A 23,930-nucleotide genomic window follows, 5' to 3' on the forward strand; every position below is an offset into this window, starting at 1 on the left:
ACCAACTCAGAAGATTTGTCAACCCTTACTTGTACTGCTGCCACCGCACAGACACAGGAGGGGGCTCCTCGGGCTACCGGAGTAATACCCAAGTGACCGAGGACGTCCTCCATGTTTTTGCGTCAATACTGCTGTCGCATGAAAGGCCAGGGACGGCAGTATGAGACAAGTCCCAAAAAGGTGCGAAGCTTTGGCAGCAGAAGAAGATACAGAAATGGCTTGAACTGCAGCCCTGCGTCGTTCTGTGAGATGTCTGCCTTCTTGAGCCAGACAACAACCTTTTGTTTACAAAGCTGTACTTTTTCCTTTTTAAGCCTTGCAGCCATTTTCTGCTAAAAAAATTTTAGAAGAGAAATAGATGCAGATTGACATGTTTCAGATCCTCAACACAAAGCTGGAAAGTCTTTAACATATTGCAACAGCACAGTCCCCTCAGGCGGAGTCCAAGCCTGCAGGACAGTTACATAAATGCCCTTTTGTCTGAAAAAGGGCCGGAGATTCAGACTGTCTCCACTCTGGTTTATTATCTATGACCTTAGGGATTCCAATAGACCTTCTACAAAGGCCATACTAAGTACATGTTTGCCCATCTTTTCTATGCCCCTATACCCCAGATCTGACTAATGTTGTTGAAGGCGGGCATAGAATTGTTTTACACTTTCTTCCTTCTCTTTGTGTGATATTAGAAAGAGACAAGGAGGATTCTCTCATTTTTTTTTTTTTTCTTCCCCAATGTTTCAGACAAATTAAAAATATTTTACCACTTCTCAATTCTCTATGTTTAATTTTATCCCTAATCTGTGCCACAATAGTTTTTCACATAATTTTAGATTATCGTTCCCACTGCCTTCCCTGTTTTACATATACTTCTATATCACCCTCCGCTCCCTTCATCTCTTTCTTGTCCTCATGCTTCCACTCACTAGCCTAGGATCTAGTGAGCATAGGCATAACCGGTTTGCACCGAGGAGCTCTGCAAGCAGGGCAGCTCTCTCTCCAATCCGGGTCCTGTTGTCCACAATGCCAGCAGGTCCATCCCTCCAGTCCAATGTTTGACCTTGGAGTGGATGACTTGGCATAGGGTGGGGAGGAGACGGTTGGAATTGAGATGAAGGAGGGGGTGAAGATGGAAGAGGGAACTAACCCGACAATGAGAGAACATCTTTGAATTCTTTTCTCATTTCATTTTCAGCTACTGAACAGTATATATATATATAATACAACATACTTCCTGTATAGCCAAATATAACCAATTCTTAATTCAGATTTCTTTGCAAAGACAAGTAGGTCTTCTAAAGCCCAGTACTCCCCACCCTTTGAAATTTATCTTATCTTCTATAGAACACAGAAACTTGTCCAGACAGATAGCTGTATAACAGGTTCCACTGCCTGTGACTATCTTCCTGGGCTGTCTATTTAAGATTAACCCAGAATGTAATACACTTGCCCCCACCTTACAAAAACTGCAAATTCACACTCACTAAGGGGGGTTTTATTCATTCCTATACGGACTGATAATATGTGAAGTAGAAATTGGGATTGTATTTACTGAACACCAGACTTCCAATAATGAGCGAATTATGTATAGATAAGAAAAACTCTTAGTACCGCGGTTTTTACACAATTCGCTCAGAATAGGCTACCCAATGACAAACACAATACAACTTATGCCCATTTCTACTCACATACTGATATTCACCACACTGCGACCACTCAGCGGCCAATATATTATAGGGGGCTTTATTCCACCCTGGCATTATTAACAATTCATCCGACACTCCTTTGTTCTTAGCTACCGACATTTTCGTACTATTGCGGATTTTCTTAAACAGCGACATTTTCACACTAAGCCCGATTATCACAAGAAATTCTTCAACTATCAGTTTATCAAAATTTTCCTTTAAAACAAACTAGTGTATTACTCTCTGCGTAATCCTGTTCACAGCGCTATTAATGTATTGCTGGAAGGAGCAAGACTTAGTTCAAATTACGCTTTAAAGAGAGTTAGACACTATAAAAGGTTCATACTGTAGTTGATTGGGACCCTAATAAGTGGGATGGGGACCAATATTCATTTGCCAATTTCTTTAGCTATCTTCCGCACCTTATCCTCTTTACCAGCAGTATGGACAAGGGCTGGCGGCTTATGTACACCAAGAGGCTTATTGTTTTTATTCTTTCACACACATAAAACGATTGTTTGTTTCACTATTTTCTTATGCAGTCTTCCATACCTTATCCTCTTTACCAGCACTATGGCCAATGGCTGGCGGTTTATGTATACCAAGAGGCTTATTATTTTTATTATTATTTTCTTTATACACTCTTCAAATAAAATACTGTTGTTCATTGAAGATGAATTACACTTTAAATAGAACTTTTGTTATTAATTTGACTAAAGTACTTATCAGGTGTTTCAAGTACACAATGATCTCATATTAATATCTTAATTCAATAATATTCAAATTAACACAACCCAATATTTTTGAATTCCACATATTCCACGAATCTGTATATACATATATACACTGTGGTAATCCTGGGCTATTATCTCACACAACTAGTCTCAGGAATAAAATTAGATAATTAGATGCCCCTCCTTTGGTCACTCCATTTGTTCAAGTGAGAGACTTAACATGGAGTCTAAGAGTGACCTTCACTCTATACATTACCACAATATACATATATATACACCAACATCCACTTAAAATGGAGACACACTTTTCACCTAGGCTGGACTGTGTGTAGGGTGGAGCAAGACCTGTTCCTATTGTTCTTCCCTCCCATCTCCTTACATCACCTAGCTCCACCCCCTGTGGTCTGGCTCAGCATTTGGTCATTTTTGCTTCATTTCGTTTCTGGTTACCGGACAGTATACACCATATAACACAGTCTCTCATACAGGTCCTTCCATTTATACACACACATAAAGACAAAAACATTTGCATGTCAGTTACTATTTTTTTTTTTTTTTTGTCAGTACTTTAAGTGTCAGTACTTCCTCACTTGTCTAAAAGTGTCGGTACTTCCCAACCCTGCTTATTTCCCCCCGTCTCAATTACTTCTCTTATACCTATAAGAGGCTCCCATCAGGGATTTTATCCCCTGAAAATTTTAGGCTTCCCTGGTACAATTTATACCATGCCTTCCCGAGATCGGCAAGCGGGTTTCATATTCTGTACTTCCTCACCCTGCATATTTTACCTCGTCTCTACTACTTCTCTTATGTTTATAAGAGGATCCCATCAGGGGTTTTATCCCCTGAAAATTTTAGGCTTCCCTGATATAACTTATACCATGCCTTCCAGAGATTGGCAATAGGGTATTACTTCCTCACCCTGTATATTTTACCTCGTCTCTACTACTTCTCTTATGTTTATAAGAGGATCCCATCAGGGGTTTTATCCCCTGAAAATTTTAGGCTTCCCTGGTATAACTTATATCATGCCTTCCAGAGATTGGCAATAGGGTATTACTTCCTCACCCTGTATATTTTACCTCGTCTCTACTACTTCTCTTATGTTTATAAGAGGATCCCATCAGGGGTTTTATCCCCTGAAAATTTTAGGCTTCCCTGGTATAACTTATATCATGCCTTCCAGAGATTGGCAATAGGGTATCATATTCTGTACACTGACCATGCAAAGTAACAAATAAAGACAATAACAGTTAAACACCCGCACAGCATATTCAGCCCATCATATGAATTCTTAAAAAGCTTGAAGATTTATAAGAGGCATGCACTTCTTACCCCTCGGACAGGAAAGGAGCAGCCAGGAAGCACGGATAGATTGTGGCAAGATAAAACCTTACCTTACTGCGCAGTTTTTGTCAATCCGTGGTTCCGAGTGGCTCCTTATCCCATCTGGGTCCGGGGGGGTTCGAGGTGTAGGTGGTCCTCTTGTTCCATCAAGCCCCGCGTTCGGGCGCCAATTTTGTTAGGGATAAAATCCATGTTACGTTAATATGCTGTGGGGCTCCAAATCAGAGCTGGTTATGCCGGCCACCATGAGAAAGCAATAGACACAGGCATCACGGTCGTGTCTTAGAGCAATCTGAGTTTATTTCGTACATTGACTTATTCTTATACAAAAAATAGTAGGCGTATCAGAGGTTGAACTGCTTTACAGAGGTCGACCTGTTTTTCTGGTACATAATTTTGTCTTCTCTATAAACAATGCTTTATTTGTTTGTTTGTAGACATTGTGTCTGGTACCCTGATTATCATCACACTCTACATTCTAATTGCATGCCCTACCTAGACAGCAGTACAAAGCATTCCATACAACCTTTTGATCAGTGTAACGAGATAATCAAGATCTTTGGAGACATGATGGACACTTAAGATTACACCTCTACATAATGTAATTAAGTACTAGGCTAAATGTACAAGCATTTAGCAGACCTTTTCATAGGACACAGAATAGAGTGTACAATTTAGGCCTACAGCCTCCGGAAACGTATATTACAGATGGATGAAATGTATACATATATAAGTTTTCATGTTCATAACCCTCACACTGACATTTCAATGAACAAGCAAAAAATAAAGATTTCCCAGACATCAATAAGAACAAACCCAAAAATTCTGGACCAATCCAACGGCTGTCGCATGGACTTTCTCCAACTTTTCAAAGTCACAAAGACAATAATCAAGAGAACAAACCAGCACCAAGCCGGTCACCAGGCAATATAAGGTGGTGAAACTGTCAAGTCTGACAAAAAGTGACAAAAAGGGAAGCCCACCAGGACACAGCTGTCTTTCTTCAGCATGCTTAAGGGTTTGTTCACACCTTGGAAGTCTGTGTACATCTCTCATTGATCGCTATGGTAAAGCACATGCTCACAGCCTTCTGGATGGCGCTATACTGTACACGCACACCGATCGTGGGGGCACAGCGCTAGGACGACACATCAGGTGAATATAAAACTCCGTTCCCTCACCTGGACTAGTTTAAGGCCTCATGTCCACTAGCAAAATTGAATTGCGGATTCCGCTGCAGAATCCGCATTCAATTTTGCCCATAGGGATCCATTGGCCATCCACGGGCAATTAAATTGAAGTTTGCACCCGCGGATGGCATTTTAATAGATTTGCGTTTTCTCCCACACAGAAGAGAAAACGCAGCATGCTCCATTTTCTGCGGGTCTCCCGCAGGCTTCCATAGAAGCCTATGAAAGCCGTCCGGTCCCGAGGTACACCCGCAGCTGAATTACTGCTCTCCGGCGCGGGAGCGCAGGAGTTCAAAAAGAATTTCTTAAAAAGTGCATGCCGAGCGCATCCGCCAGGCAGAGAGAAAGAAGATCAGGCTACGACGGACGGGAACCCGCAGCAGCCGGACAGGTGAGTTAAATCTTTTTTTCAGGCCTCATGTCCCTGGGAAAGGAGGGTCCCGCTGCGGGATTCTGCATGGAGAATTCGCGCAGGCCCGAATTTCCTAGTGGACATGAGGCCTAAGGGGCTCAGAATTGCTGAACAGCTCCTTTAAGGCCGGCTTCACACGAGCGTGACAGGCTCCGCTGCGGAATATTCCGCAGTGAAGCCCGTCACGGCGCCCCCCAGAGACCCCATACTTACCAGCGGAAGATAGCGTGAAAAACCGCTTCCCCGCCCACCTCCGTCGCGTCATGTGACACGCCCACCGCGTCACATGACGCGCGGCGGTAGGCGGGGAAGCGGTTTTTCACGCTATCTTCCGCTGTGTTACAGCGGGAGATAGCGTGAACGGACGGCTTCCATTGACTGCAATGGAAGCCGTCAGCGCGTACACCCGCGGCAAATAGAGCATGCCGCGGGTGAGAACGGGAGATTTCACGGTGCGAAATTCCGCGGTGGAATTACGCATCGTGAGCATTGTGCTATTAGGTTCAATAGAACCTAATAGCAGGGGGCAACGCAGCGGATTTTTGCCGCGAATTTACGAGGCGTAAATCCGTTCGTGGGAAGGAGGCCTAAAAAATATATATAAATAAATTTAAAAAGAAATTTTTAAAAAAATCAGCCTGCAAATCTGGGAAGGATGTAACCCCTTTTCTTGAGTAGATGAGCCGCCACAATCCACCATGTGCCCAATTCACCCCATGAGATAGTTATAAGTTAGGAAGGTCTCTGCAGGACCACAGGAGTGAGAGAACAAAACTCAGTCTCGTAGAGACCTGTGTATTAATATAGGAGGTTTCAACAGATTACCACGTGTATATTAGGTCCCACAATAGTACATGCAATGCGTGGAAATATTTTAGAATAAATAGGGAAATTACAAGAGTTTTAAACCCCTTAACCAGATGGAGCAGCGCTGACTGAAGTGTGATCAATGGTGGCTAGGCAATACATTTTGACCTCAATCTAAAAGTGTTTAGCAGAGACACGAGCTCGCTTCATAATTATGTTCTATATATATATATTTATATATTAGATACCTACCCCTCTCCCCATCTATATCTCATCTTGACCAAGCTTAAGTGTGAGGCTAAGAGAACCTGCACCCAGAAGTGAAGTCCAGCAGGCAGCAAGCATTGGCAAAGCTCAAGCTGTGTGGCAGCAGGGACGTTCCAGGTTAACCCCTTACAAGACATGTCATCAGAAAATCACATATTTTCTATATTTAACTAATCCAAAACTCGGAGCGGAGCCCCTTTACTAGGATCGCTACCAGTCAGCACAATATGTTTTCACAATATGAACTAGTTTTTCCCCCACATTAAAATTTGTAAACCTGTTTAATTTTTGTCGTGTTCTTAAGGCCAAATGCCCACGGACGGATTATTGCTGCGGAAATCGCTGTCTGACACCCACCGCGATTTTTGCAGCAATATCCGTCCATACCGTGTAAAACGATTCTCCCATGGCCACAAGCGGAAATCAGCTGCGATTTTCTGCTCGCGGGAGGAGAATCGCAGCATTTACTAATTTGTGCAGAAAAATGCAGACTGCTTCCAGTGCAGTGAATGAAAGCGGTCTGTCCCACAATACTTCTGCTGTGCCCACGACGTGTAGTATCGCATTATACCCCAGTGCTGGCACGTCATGCGCTGCACTGCGCGCCGGCCGACACACTAGCGGCAGATCCAGACAGACGAGTATGGGGTCTCAGGGGGGCACCGGTCTGATTCCGCTGTAAGATTTCACAGGCGGAATCCGACCCGGACGTGGGCAAGAGCCCTTCGGTATCGTTTTGAGTTTCCAACGTACCATTAGAAAATAAATTAATAAATTAAGAATACTGATATTTTGCAGTTCTCACTAGGATTCACTAGTTGGTTCGTTCCATTATATGGTGCATTACATAGTACCACCAAAAAATACAACTCGTGCTGCAAAAAAAAAAAAAAGCCCTCAGACATCTACGTTTATTTATTTTTTTTAATTAAAAAAAAAACACACATTCAAACTGAAGGAGAAAATAGGGGGTGGGGAAGAGAAGGGCCGCATCATTAGGCCAAGGGGAAAAATAAAAAAAAATGTACGAATATGAACCCCATTCTATTGAATAGGGCCATACAGACAAGAGTTTTTTCCCCCTCACATCGCTGTTCGGGGGTGGGGAATTGCAACTGTACTGGACTGGTGGGAGGTGTTTGACACAAAAACTCCTCACATCTGTGGGAACCTCACACGTTGGCAAGCATTATATCGGGCAGAGTTTCATGGCATTAGTGGTGGGTTTTTTGTTTTTTTCTTAGTATTATTCGGTAAATTTTCTAACCTATTTTTGTAATTAAAAAAAACAAACAACATCTATGTTCCCGATGACCAAGACCACCTTTGGTTTCACACTGTATTTAGTTCTTTCACACTTTTCCACTGTAACTGGAGCATCCATAGGACCCTAGTTAGAGGGAAAGCATGCCCCTAGCGTGACAGTCATTGTCAGAACTAGTGAGGGGTCTACTAAGACCCTTTTGCTGACATGCTGGGAACCTCTGTTGATCACATGATCGCCAGGTCCTCTGCAGGATACAGCACTGCAGCTTCCTGCATTCTCTAAATTGAGCATTATGTAGCTTGTAAAAGAGAAAACAGTAGCAATTAAAAGAGTCTTCTGCCTTCTCCTTTGGGTCCTCGGCTGTGTCCAACAGCCAAGAACCTGATCTGCTCCTGCTAGATTGCAGGAGCTTTAATCCTGCGCTGTATATTTACTATTGGTCATGAATAAAGCACCATTTATTTATGGCGATTGGTCCTTAACCCCTTAATGACACAGCCTATTTTGGCGTTGAGGACCAAGCGATTTTTGGTATTTTTCCATCTCCATTTTTCAAAAGCCATAACTTTATTTTTCCGTCGACGCGGCCGTATAAGGGCTTGTTTTTTGCGTGGCGAGCTGTAGTTTTTATCAGTGCCACTTTTGGGTACATAGACTATATCGTAAAACTTATTTTTTTATGATAACGGAGAGAAAGCGCATAGATTTTTTTTTACAGCGTTAATCATGCAGCATACATGACACTAAATTTTTTCTGCGGGTTGGTACGGTTACAACGATACCAAAATTGTTATTTTTTTTTAGGTTTTTACACTTTTTTGCAGTAAAAAGCCTTTTTTTGGAAATCTTTTTTTTCTCTATAGCTGCATTTAAAGTCCTGTAACTTTTTTATTTTTCTATGTACGGAGCTCTATAAGGGCTTATTTTTTGCGAGATGAGCTGTAGTTTTATTGGTACCATTTTTGGGAATGTACGGCTTTTTTGATCACTTTTATTGCATTTTTTGTGAGGCAAAATGCTAATAATTACCATTTTGCCTCTGTTTTTTAGGGGTTTTTTTTTACGCTTTTTATTGTACAAAATAAAAAGCATGTTCAACTTTTTGTACACGTTGTTACGGACGCGTGAATACCCAATATGTGGGGTTTTAAATTTTTTTTACCTTTTTTTATGCTAATATTAGAAAAAGCATAAAAAAAGGGGGTTTTTTACATTTTTCTTTTCTTTTTTTTACACTATTTGAGTCCCTCTGAGGGACTTGCAGCACTGTGCCTATGATCGCTGTCATAAGGCATGGCAGAGCTACTGCTCTGCCATGCCTTATCGCTTATACAGCGATCATAGGCATAGGCAATACAGGACGCCAGTGTCTGGCGTCCTGTTGCCATGGTGACAGGCCGGGCTCTCGCGATGACATCACGCGAGGCGGCCGGAGACACAGAGGGAGCGCGCTCCCTCTGTGAACTCTTGCCCTGCCGCGATCCACTTAGATCGCGGCAGGGAAGGGGTTAACAGTGGAGGGCGCATCTCCGATGCCCCCCCGCTGTTGCAGCGGGACGCCTGCTGTGACTGACAGCCGGCTCCCGCTGCGGGATAGCGCGAGGTCAGTCATGATCTCGCGCTATCCCGATGACGTACCGGTACGTCATTTTGCGCGAAGTACCAGGCTCCCATGACGTACCGGTACGTCATGGAGCGGGAAGGGGTTAATAGACTAAGTCCATGAAAGCCAGTGACTTCAGCAGAACTAACTAATGCGTATGGCGGTTCTCTTGACTATCCTTGATGTTAGTGCAAAGATCTGACGTGTTGATTTCAGCAGGCCTGATACTATGTTCCCATGGGAGGCAAAATGCCAGGTGTCTTGTAGCTACTTATTCCCCAATAACCAATAAAAAAAACACACACACTCCGACAAGTCATCTAAAGTGTATGGACTTTATTCCTTAAAGTACGACTATTACCACAGTAGCTGTAACAGTAGTGCCAGAAACAAGAGGGCCCCCAAATGCCAGTGTGCACCTAGTCTATCACAATATATCAGCATGTGCCCGTTGTATGTAATTATCTAGCATAACATCATTTCTTAGCCAAATGTACCCCCTACATGCATGAGGAAAGTGACAGCGCCCACTAGAGCAGGGGTGCATAGATCACCCAGGAGCAGTGTAGCCTATGCAAAATGTTTTATTGTTAGATAAAAACCTGATCTATACAATAAGGCCGGTCTCACACGGGTGATCCAGATTCCACATGCTGGAGGCCGCAGCGGAATCCGGGTCTGACTTTAGCCAGCAACCTTGCGTACTTTTGCTTTTTGTATTGCAGATGACTGTGGATGCGCACCGTTGTTCATGCGCAGTGCAGTTTTTTGTTTTTTTTAAAGTTTGTTTCTCCCATGCCGTCATTAGGCAATGACACGGGTACCCGCGTCCTATCTGCAATGTCAATTGTGGATGTGCTGCGGGTTGGATGGCTTCCATTGACTTCAATGGAAGCCATCCGTGCGGATTCCACACAAAATTAGAACATGGTGACATTTTGAATCCGCTGGCGGACATTGCAATTGCTACCCGCTCATCTGAGTGGAGACAGGAATGCGCCTTTTTTTTAATGTGTACATAATACTGTGGATCGTTCTCACGGGTGACAATCATGGATACCGCAATTAAAATCCGGTTGTGTGAGACTGTTGTAGGTGGTCTGTGTGTTATTTTATTGCTCACGCTACCAGCTGAAATCTTAGTTTTCTCCCTAATCCTCACAACAGCGTGACATTTCCCGTTCTGTAATATCACTTCTCAGTATCACGGGCAGGATTACAATGACAGGGAACACCTATATTATAAACAGCGCTGTGGAGTGGAAGGCAGTTCTGAGTGGAGTCGGTAAAAGTATTACAGCTCCGCTAGATAAAAATACTGGAAATAACATATCAATATCCATCTGCTGTTACCGGTATACTAGAGGAAAGAACATGGTTAGGACAGGACCTCCAAGACAAAAGTGGCATATACACAGGCACACCATAGTGGCTCTAGTGCAAAACCACAAGACTGCTTCACAGCACCCTATAAGCGCCACGAAACCCCAAATACAAGACAACCGATTTGACCAAAATGTGTGCCAGAAACCACAAATGAATAAATATGGCAGTAATACATCTCAATAGTCATGTATCTGGTGTAGGCATGTCTCTTGGAACTCATCAGGTGCTGCCATGCTGTATGTATATTTACCATTTTACTACAGTAAACTACTAATTATGATACATGAGCCAGTTATGGAGTCCAAGTGATGAGAAATAGAGGAGTCACAGCCAGAATTAGGCCAGGGTCACACGAGCATAAGATTATTGTGTATTACACGTGCGGGGTCAGTGCACATAATACCCGATGAATGGACACAATGAAAGTACATTGATTTTCATTGATCCAGTCACACTCCTGTATATTTATTGTTTATAATACGCACGGGGGGAAAAGAAACACACTACTCCATCCCTGCACACCTCAAGGGCTATAGAGTCTTATTCTGATGCAATCTGGTAGAAATGAACCAACTGTAGCTTAAAAATTAAAATTAGATATTATTAGCACTATAAATATGATAGAATTGACCCAATGCATAATGTGTTGCATATTTCCTTTCATAGGAACCTAGGAAAGTGTTGAACTAGCCTGTAAACATACATTGTATTCATCTAATCTATTTATTAACAACATTGGTAACTAAGAAGTGGAATATAGGATGTAGCTTATTGCATCATAATCGGGATCAAAAGCCTGATCTTACTATTTTAACACAGTAAATTAATCACTTAAACCTGAGTCATATGAAGAAGTCTGAATCAGGAGTTAGGAGTCCGGGAAAACTGAGAAGTTGGAGGTTTGGCTAATGAACTCCAGAGCCCTGTCCACAACACCTTCCCACAGAACTGAATAAGGGGACTTTTACCAGACCGAACTATCCTCAAAAAAAGAGCGAATTTTATAACTAGTCAACCTGTATAAACACGGAACCGGACAGGGTACTGAGCGAGAAGTCGGGGATAAGTCACTAGTCACTGTGTGTCAGCTCACTAAACAGTGGCAACTACTGAGCGACTTCTCGCTTAGTGTAAACAGTCGTTAATCTACAAGTGACTGCCTGCTCAGTGAATGGAGGTGGGCAGCCGGAAGAGATCTCTAGTGCGCTCTGCCTCCATACGCTAAACCATTATAGCAATGCGGCTTCTGCATAACAAATCTTTCAACTGCAGATCAGGCAAGATGGCGGACCCATCATTAAAAAAAAAAAAAATCCTACTAAGACGGCTAAAAACTAAGCCGCTTATTTCTCCCAGTGATACCGGCTCACTTTACTCCCGTTGCATGGAAAATTAAAGGAAAACCGCGTCATACAGATGCCAGTTTTCTCCCCTGCAACCTCTAATATGGCCCGTAGGTCCGGTATCTACATGCCCAGGCATCACAATCACAGAGACTACAAATGGTGAGCAGGATTCTCGAGAGCCACAGATGGAGATCTAAGTCACAGGAGAGGCTACAAACTGTACCGTCCAGCAGCACGAGTGTCACAGGCAGCACACAGAACTGCAGCCCATGTTAGGGGATGACAGATGAGCGGATGCCCTTCGTCTCATCTAGAACAAACAGGAAGCAGGTTCAAGGTGCTTCAGTGCCAAGTGTTGTAAGCACAGGACTAGGCAGTCATATTCATGCTTGTTACTCTTTAGATTAGCCTCTAATTTAGTATTCAGAAAGTTAAAATGGGTGGTGGTGGCATCAGACATCGGAGCGCCCCCTGAAGTATCACAGCAGGAGTGAAGCGGTCAGTTGTCCTATGTGAAGGTATCCTGTAGTACAGATTTGAGATAATGAGGGTCCTACCTATCCCACCCAGACAAGCTGACCTCTGTATACATATGCCAATAGGGCAAGTGGTCACTGTATGCCAGCGGTGACTGTCTGCTGTGTGCCTAGCACAAGACATTCATCAAGGCTCTTGTGTGCATTAAGTAGACGCAGTGCCAGCCTTGCCTTATAGCCTGCAGATCCCATTCACTGTACACATGCCAGGTAGGTGTGCACACACATTGCAACAAACAAAATGACATTACCAACAATTGGTTGCGACTTAACGCCCATTAAGACACAGCGATTATCGCTCAAAAGCCGTCTTTTGAGCGATAATCGTGTGTAAATGTGCGCCCATAATGCAGATTTCGTTAAGCCGTCTCTCATTGTTGTCTTTCAGCGTGCTGAAAGATGCCGATGAGCCTTAACTGGGATTCACAGCGGGATACAGCTGATACTATTGTTTCAGCTGTATCCCGTCCCTGATAACAGGCTCGGTACGAAGAACAGAGCAGTCCAGCTGTGTTCTCCATACCTGACACGAGGCGCTCAGCTGTATAACAGCCGGGCTCTCTGTGCAGAAAACATCTAGATGCAGAAGACAAGCGGGGACACCTCGCTTGTTCTCTGCATTCTCCGCTGGCAGCACAAGGTGATCACTCATCTTAAGCGGTCATCTTGCGCTGTAAAGGACACAACGACGATCGCTCAAAAGTCCCTTGAGCGACAATTGTAGAGATGAGCGAGCGTACTCGGAAAAGCACTACTCGCTCGAGTAATTTGCTTTATCCGAGTATCGCTGTGCTCGTCCCTGAAGATTCGGGTGCCGCTGCGGCTGACAGGTGAGTCGCAGCGGGGAGCAGGGTAGAGCGGGCGGGAGAGAGGGAGAGAAAGATCTCCTCTTCGTTCCTCCCCGCTCTCCCCTGCAGCTCCCCGCTCCGTGCCGGCACCCGAATCTTCAGGGACGAGCACAGCGATACTCGGATAAAGCAAATTACTCGATCGAGTAGTGCTTTTCAGAGTACGCTCGCTCATCTCTAGACATTTGCGATTATCGTTGTTTCTAAATGGGCTTTTACTCAGGAGTGTTTAATACAGCACCCGGCCAAACTACTGGAAGATGATTAACATAGCACCCCAGAAGATTTAGCTTGACATTTGGGGAACAGCATTGTTTCAGAGGAAAGCTTATACTCCACGACTAACGAGCCTTATACACAGGCCAAGAATCTCACAATTCGTCTGTCAGATGGAACGAGATGGTGATATTACCAGGTCGCTCAGGCAGCCTGTTTAGACTGGTGCAGTCCTCATTTGCATCTGTGATAGGAGATTCTGTCGCCCCCTGCAGACAGTTTCAGGATTCATGCAACAGCCCTGAAGTGAACTAATTTCAGACAGCATAACCCCAAAGATCTGAGATCACATGACCATCTGAGAAGAAAATATGCCAGGAGTTTCAGATAGAAAAGAATAACTAACTAAGGCTGGTCTCACATGGCCGGATTTATATTGCAGATTATGCAATCGCCGTTCACGCTGATCTGCGATACAAAACGCAGGCATTTGAAAGACATATCCTTCTATGTTTCTTCCTTCACACTTTTTGATACGAACTGCTTATTATGCAAGCGGAAAGAAGATTGCAGCATGCTCTAATGTGCCACCGGATCCATGCGGACGACCTCCATTTAAGTCAATGGAGGTGTCCAACCTGCAGCCCATGCGCAATTGACATTGCGTCGCGGGAAATACAACGCACTGCGCATGACCACCTGCGAGCCGCAGCAATACAGTTTAATGAAGTATGCAGGGTCACTGGCCGTGGCTCACACGACCTGGTCGGATTGCGGCTGTGAGCCCGGCCTAACTGAGATAAAACACTAGCTCTCATATATACTAGGGGCAAAAAGCTACACCATGAAGAAATTGGAGAAAAACACCAGAGTGGCCCTTTAAAGCCTCCCGCACACAAGCAGGTTAAACCTTCCGCGCTCCCTCACACAGAATACTCTATTTGCCATCTGATTATTTAACAATCTTCTAATGAAATCAGGCAAACCGGTGAAGGCTAGAACTGTGACGACAAGCAAAAACGTGCAACATCCTGAAGGTTCTAACATAGAACGTTCTGAAATAGAAGATTATGCGGCTGTCACATGACTCCCCAGCCATATAATAAGTCATTCACGTCAAAAGACGGCTCGGTAAATATACCGGCCGTTGGTCAACAAGGAACCATCTCACATGTCAGCGAGCTCAGAATAAACCAGTCCATTCACGGGGCATGTAAAGACAGCACGAACTTCATTACGCTATAGGGTGGCGCTATACAGATTTGCTTCTATAATCACATCCAAAACATGCTCATTAACCCATTCACAGCCAGGGTACATCCATCCGCATGTCAGGAGCAGCAGAGAACTGGAGGGACAGCAGCAGGGCAGGAGGATAGGTTTCTGGAGCCAGCTCCAAGTGGGCAGTCGAGAGTAAAAGGGGTGGGTGGGTGGGTTGGCAAGCAAGGGGTGGGAGCCACAGAGCAGAGACAAACCAATCCCCCGCACCCTCCTCCTGGGACCGAGTGTGAATGAGGGGGCGGGTGGGGCTGTTGCTGCCAGGGTGGGTGCACATACCTGACCCTTCTGGGCATATCCGTCTCCCCCCGCCGTGATGTCCTCGGCCGTGGGCTCCTGATCTGCGGGGCAAAGAAGCTGCATCAGTCAGTACAACTTAAGTACATCCTGAACTGCGTATTACTAAACATCGCGGGCAGGACGGGGACATGGACATAACTTCCGGGACGGGGCAGGGAACCCTGGGGCTCAGCGCGTTTGGGGTGTGAGCAAGTCTATCTTCACTTCCCTACTTCCACAAGTAAATTGTAGATCCCCATTAGAAAGAGCTCCATGCCTGACAAGGTCATTCAGTGTGCTACTTGTGCTATGTATGCGGTCCTTGATCAGCCGATCGAGGATGCATACTGTTGCGCAAGATGCATGCTCATCGCACGTTTAGAAGCCCAAATCCTGGATCTAAATGAGTGACTTACAACACTGCGATCCATTGACAACATAGAAAGGAGTTTGGTGCTCACTGAACAGATGCTCACTGGGATAGAGGCGGGGGTGGATGGTAGTACGGAAGAGCATGGGAGCAAGCAGCCAGCTGGGTGATCTATAGAAGGAGGGGGAAGAGGGAAGAGAACCAGAGAGGCTGATCCTGAACTGGCACAACCCAACAAGTTTGCAAAGTTGGCAGATGAGGGCGATGCAATTACACAGCCAGCACAACATGCCCTCTGAACGCCAGGGAGATGACTGCTCCAGTGAGACTGGGACGGGAAGCGCAGGATAGGCTAGACAGGTCCTAGTGGTGGGGGACTCCATTATAAGGGGGACCGATTATGGCAAATTGCCATAAAGACCGGGATCATCGAACGGTGTGTTGTCTTCCTGGTGCTCGAGTTCAACACATCGCGGATCGGATTGACAGATTACTGAGAGGGGCTGGTGAGAATCCAGCGGTCATGGTGCACATTGCCACCAATGAACAAATTAGAGGTTAATGGAGGGCCCTCAAAAAGCTTTTCAGGGACTTGGGGTCCAAGCTTAGGACGAGGACCTCCAGGGTTGTTCTCGGAAATACTACCTGCACCTAAAGCCACACTAGAAAGGCAGCAGGATCTTAGGGAGGTATACAAGTGGCTCCAGAGTTGGTGTAAGGAGGAGGGATTTGGGTTCCTGGAGAACTGGGTGTTAAGAAAATTGTAGATCAATGTATCAGTTAATTATTCTATATTGCATTGTAGAGCATGATACTGGTATGAGTAGTGAAGGGGTTAAACGAAACCCTTCTATAGGCCTGCATGTCGTCTAAAGAAAACAGATTACAGATGAGAGTCTACTAGACCCCCCATGTATGCATATCTATAGACAGGAAACTATAAGACTACAGGGGGTAGACTGTAAGGCGCCTTTACATGCATTCCTTTCTCCTGAATTCATAACGGTCTCATTGTATGTAATAGATACACCTTAGAAGGTGTAACTTATGTTAATCATTTTTGTTTTAGCCTATTATGTATTCTATTCATCTTGGAGGTATATACTTTTTGCTGTGATGTCATTTAGGGTATATAGGCTTTGTCCACCTCAGAATAAAGTAGAAATCATCTGATACCGCACAGGCTGGTGTGATTTGTATTTCTCCTGGGTCCAGACTTCTGCACGAGATCTGGGATCGTCTTCTCTTTGATAAACACATAAATTCTCCTTACATTTTTGGTCCTTCGAGCCGGAAAGACTCACTGCAGAGGGAAAGGATAGCCTGGCTGTGAAAAGGTGGGTCTGAAGTACTCTCCGATCATTAAAAGACCTCCGTCTTGCTTAGACGTCATTAGAGGCCAGTCGGGCATCCTATCTGAAACAGTGAAGTTTTTTCCGAACTAGTCTGAGAATTTAGAAGCCTCCCAGATAACGTGTAGTAAGTATAACAATGGTTAATCTTTTCTTCTCTCTTCTTCTTCTTCTGTATACTTTAGTGTTAGTAGAATTTACAATGTGTATTGTAAATGAGAGGCAAGTATAGACGAATGGGTTGTCAAGGGACAATAGCAGTAGTCTATGTGAGACCATAGCCATTGTGAGAAGGCTACAGGAAAGAATTAACTCCGTGCGACACGTAAAAAGTGGTTAGATGACGTCATGGGACACAGGGGTGTCCAGGAACTTTACTTCTTATCTTTCTATTACTTTCTCTTTGATATTGTGTTATAGAGTAATTAAGAATATAAAGAGGGCGGCCGCCTACTAACATAATGTACTATTTGTATTGTTGTCTTATATTGCATGAAGCGAATGTGTGAGGAGGAGATGGTAGATCCCTTCTATAGTATAATCAGAAGGGAATAGGAGGTTATATAATGATGGGATCCTTGCAGGATGTTTTGCAATATGCAAAACATGCAGAAAAGTGTTACAAAGAAAAGGGTGAGAAAGTGAGGTTTTTTTTAATATGGGGAGAAGAATGTGATATGATGGTTCAAGAAAGTCAGAGAGGTCATTGGACAGCGAGAGGATGTGAAAGTAGAGACAGAGGAAGAAGCAGAGGTGGGATGCAGCTCAGGGATTTAAATGTGTGTTGGAATTATGGAACGTCTAGTGATTTTGCCCGAGAGTGCCCTGAGAAACAATGTTCTCAGCCACCTTGGGGAAAAATGACTAGGAGGGGTTGATGTACAACACTTGGAGGATCTCATGGCAATTTCCACTGCCTGAGATAGATCTCCAGGTGAATGGGCGGATGATTACTTTCCTGGTGGGCTCAGGAGCCACCAGGACATTAATACATCACAATATGTAGCCAATGTTAAATGTAGTAATAGTCATATCCTGGTAAGAGGGGTTAATGGCCGGACCCACAGGGAATCCCTCTCTGAACCAGTTATAACAGACCTAGAGACAAATAAGCCTGTGAAATGTCAAATTATATAGTCTTGAATATGTCCAGTAAATTGTTGAGATAAGATATTATGATAAAATTAGGTATACCTTCACCAGAGTACCTCAGGGCTGCTGTGAATCTCCAACAATTGTCTCCCAGGCTATGTCAGTACACTTAGCGCAGTTCCAGCCTCTTAGAGGTAGTCAGCTACTACTGTATGTTGGTAGCCAGCAGCAGACAGTGGAGAGAATTGTGGGGGGGACACAGTCACACTCTTGAGGTTTATTTATGAGCAAGGCCATAAAGTAAACAGGTAGAAACTCCAATACGGTCAGCCAACGGTTAAATATTTGGGGTATAACCTGTCAGATGAAGGTAGGCAAGCAATTCTGGAGGTCCCAAAACTATGAGCAAATGATGTCCTCTTTGGGAATGACAATGTTACGCGTGCTGCTGGGATATGTTGTTCTATTGTGTTTCCAGCAGCACAGCACTCACAGGGTTAATGATTGAACTGGCTGGGTGTGGTACTGTCTGCTAGCCAATCCCCTGGTCAGTCTGTATGGCCCCTCAGGTGAGCAGTCATGAATGCTTGTCTGGTGAGGTTTGCAGTGTGATCAGGTTCATGTCCGTTTGTACGTTTAAATTCTGTCAGTTTTGTGCTAGTTTGCTGTGTGTCCTGCAATCTGTGTTGTGTCCTGTTGCAGCGTGCGGTGTGAACTCTGTCCGGTTCTGCTGGACTCCTGGTTAGTGTAGGGACTAGCAGTATAACCAGGAGCCGTGAAGTGGCCTGCTAGCTTCCACTTATTGTACAACATGTCAACTAATACCTGGTATTTATATTCAGCTTCCAATCTGTTACTAGTGGTTGCATGTTGTATGCAGTGTATTCTGGGTCTGTCATGTGGCATGTGAATGCATCCTGTTCTGGTGCGTGGCTCCTAGGATCAGCTAGGGCCCAGATCCGAAGACCGCTGGGCTGCCCTTATTAGGGCAATGTCCCCGCTTAGGTAGGGCCATTTCTACCTCCCGTTAGCACAGGGTCAGTTGCCTGAAACCGGTGTGAGTCCCGTGTGACCCTGGTGATACCTGTGTGCGTCCCCTTTGGTCCTGATAGTGTGGGCTCCGTGCTTTGCCTGCCCACACGATCGTAACAGACAAACTTCTGCAGCTCCTGGATCCCAAATTCTGCATCTCTGACAGCGCTTCTTACCAGACTCATCTGTGATGAACTTCTGGCTGCAGTTGACCGGATCCAGTGAGATGGGCCTCTGAGGAAGCCTTTGTCAGGTTAAAACAGACTCTGGTGGGCACATCAGTCTGGGGGGCTGCTGAACTACAGCAAGCCCTTTGTGCTAACTGTTGACTCAGGGGAAGGATATATCACCTCTGTGTTAACTCTGGAACACGGTGGGAAGCAGACCGCTGGCATACTACTCTGCAGACTAGATCCAGTGGCCGAGCGCTCCCACCCTGTGTACAAGTGGTAGTCAGACCTTCTGCCACTATAGTGCTGTCCCCCCACACACTGAGTACTGCACGCAGTTAGATATACTCATATCTTAGTCCTTCTAGACCTCCCCCTGCAGGACACTACTGCTCTCACAGCCACACCTGACAACCTAGGGATGTGCTACACTCCATCCATCTACCTTACTGCCTATTTCTTCAGACGGTCCTCCATACAACTGTCTAGGAGGGATGGCACATGAGGTGTTACTCAGACCAGATCTGCAGGTTGTATCTCTTATGGATGCTGAATACACTCTTTGTAGATGGGCTGTACATCTCCGTAGAGAAAAAAAAGGAAAAAAACAATCTTACCTAAATCGTTCTTCAGATGTGCAGCAGTTTTGAGCCATGGCCTGTGTCATGTCTCAACAGGGGGGATGGTGGCACTCATATGGAAAGTATTCACAGCCTAGGGGTTTACAAACTACTAAAAAAATTTTGCAGAAGGGAGTATAAGACCAGGAGGGGGCACCGTCCTACACATGGGGGATGCTGGGAGAGCTCTGAGTGTAACTTCTATAGAAGGAGTGACGAGCGCCATACTGGTAGATCTGCTTCCTGACTTACTGACTGCAATCCCTGCTAGCCATCATAAACCGCTCCTGCAGTCACACAGTTTCTGCCGTCACACGGCTAAATGTCTGACCATTGTCTATGTGTATAGCATCCCACACTCTCCACCTCGCCATACCGTGCCCATCTCCACCCCGCCATACCGTGCCCATCTCCACCCCGCCATACCGTGCACATCTCCAGCCCTTTACCTTCTGTATCACCCCACTATTCGTAGAATGTAAGCTCGTTGGAGCAGGACCCTCACCCCTATTGTTTCATCAATTGATTACTATGTAACCGTGGTTCTGTAATGGTTGTACTTTTGTCTTTCTGTATCCCCCCTGTCTATGTAAGCGCTGTGGGATATGTTGGCGCTATACACAAAGATTATTATAGATGTGTGTCAGATGAGGGACTTGTTGGCATTGCACACGAAGGTATAAGGTGTGGCTAGATGCTTGCCTGGCTTGATCGTACTCCTAGTCAGGCCACGTCCCTGGCGGCCATCTTAGTGCTAGTCATGGCCTGCGGCCATTTTAGTACCTGCTGTAATACCTTCGGCCGCCGCCCAGGTGCCATCTTGGCTCCTTACATCCCATAGCTGTACCTTCTACCTGGCATCCCAATGCTTGCACTTGTAGTACACAACACCAGTGATTAGTGCCTTCTCTGAATTGCATAGGAATAGTCAGCAGCCTCCATCACTGTCCTCTGTGTATTGATGATATGTTGTCTATCTTATTAAGTGTGTGCTATAAGATGGGCTCAGTATGATACTGCGGGATAGCGAGGAATATGTAAGGTCTCCTTCAGATAAGTGTCAGGTAGTGAGGGGACAGGTTGCTATGGGTGACGGTAGTGAGGGGACAGGTTGCTATGGGTAACGGTAATACTGACAAGGATCAGGGATAGTAGGGAGCAGGACAGAAGGGATGATTACATGATGCAGACAGTCCTGGGATCACACAGTGAGGGAATGAAAATTTACAGTAGTATTAGATGAAGATGACAATGGCCTGAGTGCTGCTCTGTGTGGTGGGGTCAGCTCACAAATGGTTAAATCATCTGTTACAGTGGAATGCTTATTTCACCCTCGCCCCCGCCTTTCAGCTTTAGAGTTCAGTGAGAAGAAGGGAGGGGGGGGGGGGGGAGGGTGTGTGTGACTGACTCTAGCCATGCTCTGCTTGCTTGAAATGAATAGACCTGTAATGAAGATGATCAGGAATGAAGTTTAGTGTAAACTTGTGTGAATAAGGAACGTCCATTCTTGCTGTTATTTGTGTACATGTCAGTTCTGTGATTGGTTTGCAGTGATTTTGATTGTTAAATGGTGTTTTCAATGTGATAATGTCATGTAAGATATAATAATGAAGTTGTTGATAATGTGAGAGCTGAGTGTCCCTATTTAGGGGAGGATATCCCAAGTATACTGCAGTTAGTTGTACGAGTCCAGACACAGTTAAAGCTTTGTTTATCTTACTCCATCACCTCTCCGTGATAAGAGAAATTTCAGAAGGGGGGGTTGTTAACGTTGGAGGATCAAGCGACTGCAGATGATTGGAGTAGTAGTAGTTGTGTGAATATTTATGTTATGCAGTAAATATTGTGTATAGAGAATTATATGTTAATAATTATTATATGAGATAGAAAGACTTGACCCCACGATAAAAGTTAATGACAAGTCTTCAAGCTGTGATGAACGTAAAATGTGTGATTAAGCTTCTTAACTGTACCTACACCCCACAGATAAGTGATCCATGTTATACATTGAGTTTGCTGTTTCCACCTGTGAGCAGGGACCAAATACCTGCTGTTGCCTCTGATCCTGGGGTTATACTTGTTTCGCGCTACCTGGTAATGGGACCAAGGCAGACTACGGGAGACTGCCTGAGGGATGCTGTGCGGAGAGGAGAACCGTAAGGGCACGCTGTCTCTGGGATATGGCCTGAGCTACAGAGAGCACGCGCAGACGTGTGATGGTTGTGTGGTGACCGGGCCTAGAACAGGTGCCAGGTACAGCCCCTAACGGGATTGTGCTTGGTACAACTGATAATGCCTGTGTACCTAAAGACCACCGAGGGCAACAGCAAGGGCCGTGTCTGGAGAACTAGGAACACCTCTCCCAAAGGTTCCTCTGACCCATCGGGGTCCCAAGGGGGGTACCGGAACAGTATGGGGCGAGAAATCAGATGGCTGCAGGGGGTTTGAGTCTCTTCTTGTATGGTGGGCAACAGTGAATGAAGATGTAGACTGGATTATATATATAGATTATAACCAACAGAGATTTGTTAATTATACAAGAGATGCAATCAGGGGCCTAACGGAACAACTAGGACATACCTTACTCATTGCACGGCAACATAGAATGGCTCTTGTTATATGTTACTAGCAGAGTTTGTAAAATGATTGGAGGATATTGTTGTACTATCATTCCTAATAACACTGCACCAGATGATACCTGAGCACAGGAAGGGTTAAATGCATAATAAAATGAACTAGCTGATAACTCTGGCATAGACGATCCATTCAGGGACTGGTTGAAAGCTTGTTTGGATACTGGTCACAAGTCATATACTCCACATTAGTCTGTATCAGTATGTGCCTCCATTCTAGTACTCTGTGGTTGCTGCTGTATTCCGTGTATCTGAGGACTGTTACAAAACCTTATTGACACTTCCATCACCAAAACTATGTTCCAAAATATACAAGATGATGAAGAACAAGATGGCTTACTGGGTCAGGTGACCACCTCTGTCTGACAAGTGATGGGTAAAAGTTGTATGAAGGAAGCGCCATTTTACTTTGATGATTTTGAAATGTGACATTTTGATTCCAGTGTGTCCTGATTGTACCGGAGGATTGCTCTAAATAACTGATGGACACTTCAATAAGTAAGATTTTACATCAGAATGGACAATGATTTATATATGAAGAAAGGAGCATCAATTGGATAATAAATCAAGGCCAAGCTTCTCTTGGAGGCGGGCCTAATTGTGGGTACAATTGGTGGAAGAACTATATAAAGATATATCTGCATCAATGAAATATTTTTATATGAAATAATAACATACTTAGTTTTGTAGTGTGAACCCAGGCGTCCTGGTAATAAAGCTTCGGGCCTGAATAAGCCAGGGGGTCTGTGGTAGAGTCATTATATATGTGTATTACTGTTATACTGTGTTGATGTATTGATCTAAAGTGGGGAATGTTAAGAAAATTGTAGATCAATGTATCAGTTAATTATTCTATATTGCATTGTAGAGCATGATACTGGTATGAGTAGTGAAGGGGTTAAACGAAACCCTTCTATAGGCCTGCATGTCGTCTAAAGAAAACAGATTACAGATGAGAGTCTACTAGACCCCCCATGTATGCATATCTATAGACAGGAAACTATAAGACTACAGGGGGTAGACTGTAAGGCGCCTTTACATGCATTCCTTTCTCCTGAATTCATAACGGTCTCATTGTATGTAATAGATACACCTTAGAAGGTGTAACTTATGTTAATCATTTTTGTTTTAGCCTATTATGTATTCTATTCATCTTGGAGGTATATACTTTTTGCTGTGATGTCATTTAGGGTATATAGGCTTTGTCCACCTCAGAATAAAGTAGAAATCATCTGATACCGCACAGGCTGGTGTGATTTGTATTTCTCCTGGGTCCAGACTTCTGCACGAGATCTGGGATCGTCTTCTCTTTGATAAACACATAAATTCTCCTTACACTGGGCTGACTTTGCTGTTGGCTACAGGCTCTACCGTAGGGACAAGTTGCATCTCCATGGGGAGGGTGCAGCTGTGCTCGGGGAGAAGATGGCTAGAAAGATGGAGGAGTGTTCAAACTAGGGGAA

The 23,930-nt window shown here is 44.6% G+C and overlaps 1 pseudogene; it reads right to left on the reverse strand.

The window, feature by feature from the left end:
- The window catches only part of LOC136583369 (uncharacterized), a 200,049-nt pseudogene that overhangs the window by 17,456 nt on the left and 158,663 nt on the right, over nt 1–23,930 (reverse strand).

Source organism: Eleutherodactylus coqui, chromosome 1, assembly GCF_035609145.1.
Source record: "Eleutherodactylus coqui strain aEleCoq1 chromosome 1, aEleCoq1.hap1, whole genome shotgun sequence".
In the NCBI taxonomy this organism is placed as follows: Eukaryota; Metazoa; Chordata; class Amphibia; order Anura; family Eleutherodactylidae; genus Eleutherodactylus; species Eleutherodactylus coqui.